Below are 6,201 nucleotides of genomic sequence, written 5' to 3' on the forward strand. Positions count from 1 at the left end.
GCTCAATTAGCCTGAGATTTTATCTATTGTATTGTTTCAAAGTAATAGCTCTTTGATTAATGGATTCTACTGAATTCTTATTTTCTAACTAATTTAGTTCAGTTTTTAATCTTTATGAATGACATCATTTTAGTTTTAAGTTCCTTTTCTAAATTTTTAAGGTAAATATTTTGTTCGTTTATTTTCATTTTTATTTAATAAAGGAAGAGTGGACTATTGAATCTAATTTTGGGAAGTAAAAGTCAGCAAATCTCATTTCCCATTTTCCGTTACATGAACTCTTGCTGGTAAGGATGATCAAACAGAGAAAAACCAAGAGGCAAATGCAGATTTTATAACTTAAAACATAGGGGTCTGATAAAATTTGGATAAATGATCATTTATAAATAACGAAATGAGAATAAACATTTATAATACTTTAATTTTCTTAGTGAGATTTAAGAAGACATTGCTCTCCTAAAATTATAGCTGATGACATAACAAAGAGCAGTGTAAGACCAAGAAAGATTTCTTAGTGTGTTTGTCTAATTAAAAGGGCAACAGTGAATTGTAGATTCCATCCAATGACAAATTGCTTTATTAAAAGTTATACTAAAAAATGTCTACAAAATTCATGAACCAGTACATGAAAATTCAAGAAAAGAGACATGAGGAATATATATCAACTATGCATATAATAAAATTTATATGAGTGAACAGGAGAAATGAAATAGAAATTGTCAAAGAAATTAAAAACAATGCTGAAGATTCAAATATAAAGCAGAATAATGAAGCTTAACTTACATTTAGATAAAGGTTGTTGACATTTTTGGGTTTTAAGGATAAATAAGAAGTCTGTTGGTATTTAGGCAGAACAATCAGATGGCCTATGAAGGTAGAAGCACAAAGGCAGAATTTCTCCCTGTATCTCTTATCAGTTGAGGGCCCTTCCTCCCACTCTTGTGGGTAACTGCCTTCTCCAATAGGCAAAAACGGTCATATTAAGGAATGGTAATGTCCCCCGCTTGCTCAACTCACTGTTTTGCTCATGCCACGTGGAAGTCAGGGATGTTCAGCAGGATCCTTATGAATTCTGGAATCTGGCCACTTCCTGAGTATTAGTGTGACTGATTAAATTATTTATCCCTTCTAGGAGCTTATAGCCCTCCTTCTCTGCTTTTTTGAGTTGAGGAGTGGGGAGGGGGTTTTATTAAGTTACATTGGAAAATTCTTTCAAGTACTCCTTAGACAGCTTTTTTCATTGCCTCTAGTGGTTATAGTTTGGTAAATCTTATTTAATCTTCATTATATCTTATGGAAAGTCCTTAAAATGTTCTAGAATGTGGGTGGCACTCTTACCTAATTTCCAGAGATAATTGCTAATCATATTTCTTTAGATATTTAAATGGGATAATTTGTAGAGGGGCTAGAATTAAAGATGTGGATTTAGATTGTTATCTTGGACCAAAAGTCTTCGAGATGACTTCATATGAGACACTCCTTCCTGTCTGTCTGTGCCCCATGTGTCCTACTTGGGAGACGTTTGGAGAGGGAAAGGACAGCTTTTGATTTGGAAGTATGTCCCTGAGATTTTTTTTTTTTCAGTGAAATTACCTATTGATTTAGCTTCTACAATAAGTGCTATAAAATATAACTATGTATTTAAGAATTTGGGAAAACTAAGTACTTTTTGGAACTTAAAAATAGTTCATTAATCAATGTTTATTTAATTGTGGATCATTTATAAACTGTTCTTACCTAAGTCAGTGGTTTCCCCTTAACCCAAAGTTTGTTCACCGTGTGTGTGTGTTTGTGTGTGTGTGTGTGTGTGTGTGTGTGTGTGTGTGTGGTACTATTTAGTTTTTGTTAAAAAATATGGGTGAGGTTTATGTAGCAAAGTCAGTAGAAATTTTCATGCTTCACAATTTTTTCACTGGAAGGTCCCCAAATTTCTTGAACCATTGGGAGGGTCTCTCAATGTGCATGTTAAAGAACAAGAAAAGAAAATAGCATTTTTAAAAATGCTAAAAATCTTTACTTGTGTCTTTAGAATACTGTGTAAAACAACAACAGGCTAATCTGTGCCCTCAATGTGGATTTGAAACGATTTGGGAAGACACAGATTGTTTTCTTTCATACAATTCGAGGCATGAAATCTACCATCATATTGGGCAAATGCATATTGTATTTTGGGAGAAAAATATTAGAAACTGTAAAGAAGAGACACAGGTGCTATATTTAGTATTCTAAAGGTATGCTTCAGGTGGTACAATAATGATTCTGATGAGACCAACTGTTTACGTACATCACACACACCAATTCTGGTGGTTTTAGAAAAGCAAATTTGTGACTTTGCAGAAGTGAATGTGGTACATTTTCAGCATCATTATGACCATTGACTCTGATTGCTCAGTCCACACATCTGTTGCAGTTGCCTTCTATGGTGATACTGCTTCTCTGTGTTAATTCCCTCCACACTGAAAAATACTGGGACAGTTAAGTCTGAATTGTTGCACAAAAGACCATTTGCTCATCAGATCCCATTGATTTCTTCTGTGCCTGTATTCTGGGGAAACTTCTGGTTGTAGCTTTATCAATTTGATTCGAGGTTTATGAGGAATGAATTCCCATTAGCATCACACTGGTTTGATGTATCCATTTCTATTTTCTGTATGAATCTCTTTTGATTTCTAGATTATAGGAATTGATAAAGTCCAATAGCTAGTAGCTCAAAACCAGCAAGAAACATATGTAAAGATTGTTTCTTCATCTAACCTATTCTCTTTCATTAATTTTAACTGTTTGATCAAAGGTAGCATCTTGGAATACATTGCCATTCAAATCTTTTGACGTTAGATTTATGAGTAAATTACAGGGTCACCCACCCATGGACTCTAAAAGAGGAATGAAGGGGACTCACAATTGCCTGTCTCTAAAATGGCCCTACAGTGTTTAGATGAAGGATTGTGATATTCTGGATATAAAACTGGTGATCCTGAGGATAATGAAACTAAACATCTCATTAAAAACAAAAGTTCTGTGCCCTGTGTATCAAGTCTATAAGGAACTTCACAATGCCAGTCTCTTTTCTCCTTTTATAAATATGGTAGTTGCATCTGCCTTTGTTGAGTCTTTAGGTTCCCTAAATACATCTTCTTCCTTCTGACAAGTCTGTGGCTTCATCTCTTTTAACCCTCAGCTTCCTCATTTTTATTATTGAATCTTTCACTTGTTCTGCATACACTCTATGATATTGCACCACTGACAACTACTTTCCAGGCTCCTCTCCAAGCAAGAGAGTGGTACACAAGCCTACCAAGAGTGATAGAAGAAGGTGAGAGAAGAGCCTCACTGTGTGGCCAGTTGAGTGTCCATTCCATGTCCGTGGTTTTGGGGTTCTGTCAAGGTTAGCAGCATTATACTTCATCTAGGCTTTGGGGTTATAATTTTCTGTGTAAGAGTTAAACTATGGGGCGCCTAGGTAGTTCAGTTGGTTAAGTGACTGACACGATCTCCACTCAGATCATGATCTCAGGGTTATGAGGTGGGGCTTCATGCTTGGGGTGGAGTCTCCTTGGGATTCTTTCCCTCTTCCTCTTCCTCCCCTCTGCCCTTTGCCCAGCTTGTATTGTTTCTCTCTCTCAAAATAAATAAATAAAATCTTTTTTTAAAAAAGGAGTTACACTATGATCAGCTTGGAAGGAATAAAAATCAGGGTCATTTGGGACTCTACTGATTAAATAACATGTCTTTTGTACCCATAGACCAAATCATTTATATTCCAACCATTTTGTTTTGGTAGAGTTTTAAGTTACATTTATGTACTCTTTTATTAAAAAAATATTTTTTAATAACTTCTAAAGTGGGAGTGAAGTAATCTTTACAGTTCCTACTGTTCATAAGAAACTGCAATGATTTTTCTTCCAAATGTTAATATATAATTCATTTGTTAGACACCTTATTATCACAAAGTTTTTGTGATAGGGATAAGCTCAAGGGATTGGCACTCTTTGGATCTTAATATCATGGCCAGTGAAATACAGACCACCAAGGCCACGCATCCTGAGTTTCAAACTGTTGAGAGCATAGACTGAATTCCCTGCAGAGACTTTGGCCTAGATGTGACACTAATTTGGTCTCTGACATAAGCAAGTTGATTCCTGGCCGTAAAGTCAATGGAATATCAAATGGAAGCAAGTTTTGCCTTCCTTAGTTCCATCTGCCTCAATTACAGCTTAAGTATCTCTAGAGAAAAAGAGGAGGCTCCAAACACAATGTTGACTTTTATGACACCATTAATGCAAACCAAGGTAAGATGTATTGGATTCTTCCCACCCAATTAAAACAAATACATCTTTTTGTTTCTCTTTTTAGTTAAGTTTTTAAATTTTAATTCCAGTATAATTAACATACAGTGTTTGTTGTATTAGCTTCATGTGTACAATATAGTGATTCAACACTTCCATACATCACCCTACGCTCATCACAACAAGTGCACTCCTTAATCTCCATTGCCTATTTCCCCCATCTCCCTCCCACCTCCCCTCTGGTAACCATTAGTTTGTTTTCTATAGTTAAGAGTCTTTTTCTTGGTTTGTCTCTCTCTTTTTTTCTCTTTGTTTTGTTTCTTAAATTCCACATTATGAGTAAAATCATATGGTATTTGTCTTTCTCTGACTGATTTAGTTTACTTAGCATAATACTCTCTAGCTCCATCCATGTCATTGCAAATGACAAAATTTCATTCTATTTTATGGCTAAATAGTATTCCATTATATACATATTATTCCATTAAAATTATATATATATGTGTGTGTATATATATATATATATATGGAGGGAGGGAGTGGTAGAAGGTGAGGGAGAGACTCTCAAGCAGACTCCCCTGCTGAACACAGAGCCTGACAAGGGCTTGATCTCATGACCCAGAGATCATGACCTCGGTCGAAACCAATGATTCAACGCTTAACTGACTGAGCCACCTAGGGTCCTCTAGTTAAAAACATTCTTAAAGAGGAGGATATAGGAGATTTGACTACATACAGATATGGAAAACAAAAACAAAAACAAAATAAAATGTGATAGAAGCAAAGTCAGAAGGAGTAAATGCTACACTGTTAGCTTAGAAGATGAAGGGACTACAAGCCTAGGAATGCAAGGAATGCAGATAGAGATACTGAAAAAGACAAGAAAATAGATTCTTCTGTACTGCCTCCTGAGGGAGAGTGGCTCTGCCAGCTAACACCTTGATTTTAGCTCAGTAAGACTGATTTTGGACTTTTGGCCTCCAGAACTATAAGAGACAAATCTCTGTTGTTTTAAGTCACGAAATTTGTGATAAATTTTTTCAGCAGCAATGGGGAACTAACACACTCCCCTTGCCATTGTAGGCATAGTGGAAACTGTTCTTGCTGTTGTCAGTTCTAGGTTGCTGCACCATCCCCCTTGGTCTCCCTTAACCTGCCCCAACCAATGTACGAAGTCCCATTCCTCACATTCTGTTGAGTTACCTTTGAGACAGTGCCACTTGTTTCCTGCTGGGTTCCTGACTGATACACCTTGCTTCCTCTGCTAAGGCCAGGAGAACTAAAAACCATGACAGGGAATTGTCATTTAATTTTCAATGAGTTCCATGAGGAAAGGACAGTAGGTTTTGCTGTATTATGCTTGTTTTAATAAATGGATTAATTAGTATAGGAACACTGTCAGTCTGTATTTGGGAAGATCACCAGTAGAGCAAGAAACAAAGGATCCTAAAATAATGTCATTTACATTTATGCAAATATACCATATCATGTGAGCTACACATGATGTCATTAGTCTTTCATAAATAGTCTTTTTATTGTCAAAGCAAGGGTTTACCTTGCCAACCCCAATATGAAAATGAGATAACTCTTACTGAAAGAATTCATTTTTAAAGCGTTTCAAATGATATGTATACTTTCAAACACAGGCTTTGTGAAAAATCTCTTCTTTTTTGTTGTTGGCTCATAAGTACTCAGTCTGGAAAGTGAGGATTGTGAGATGTTATTACATGCACACACAAAGTCTAACAGTTTATTTTGTGGTATTTTATTCCCACTAAAGACATTAAAAGTGAGTTTGTGGTTTGCAACTGTAGAACATAAGTATATTAGGTGATAGTAAGCTGAGGTCCAGAATTAGTCTGTAAGCTGGAGAACTTTTACACTTATGCCCTTATAGAATAACAAAACATGTTAT

At 35.7% G+C, this 6,201-nt stretch overlaps 1 pseudogene; it reads right to left on the minus strand.

Moving 5' to 3' along the window:
- Positions 1-2,475: 2,475 nt before the first annotated feature.
- Positions 2,476-5,576, minus strand: LOC123800990 (translocon-associated protein subunit alpha pseudogene; annotated as a pseudogene).
- Between the last annotated feature and the right edge of the window lie 625 nt (positions 5,577-6,201).

This window comes from Ursus americanus, chromosome 10 (assembly GCF_024610735.1).
Source record: "Ursus americanus isolate L20-20 chromosome 10, mUrsAme1.1.p, whole genome shotgun sequence".
NCBI classification, from domain to species: Eukaryota; Metazoa; Chordata; class Mammalia; order Carnivora; family Ursidae; genus Ursus; species Ursus americanus.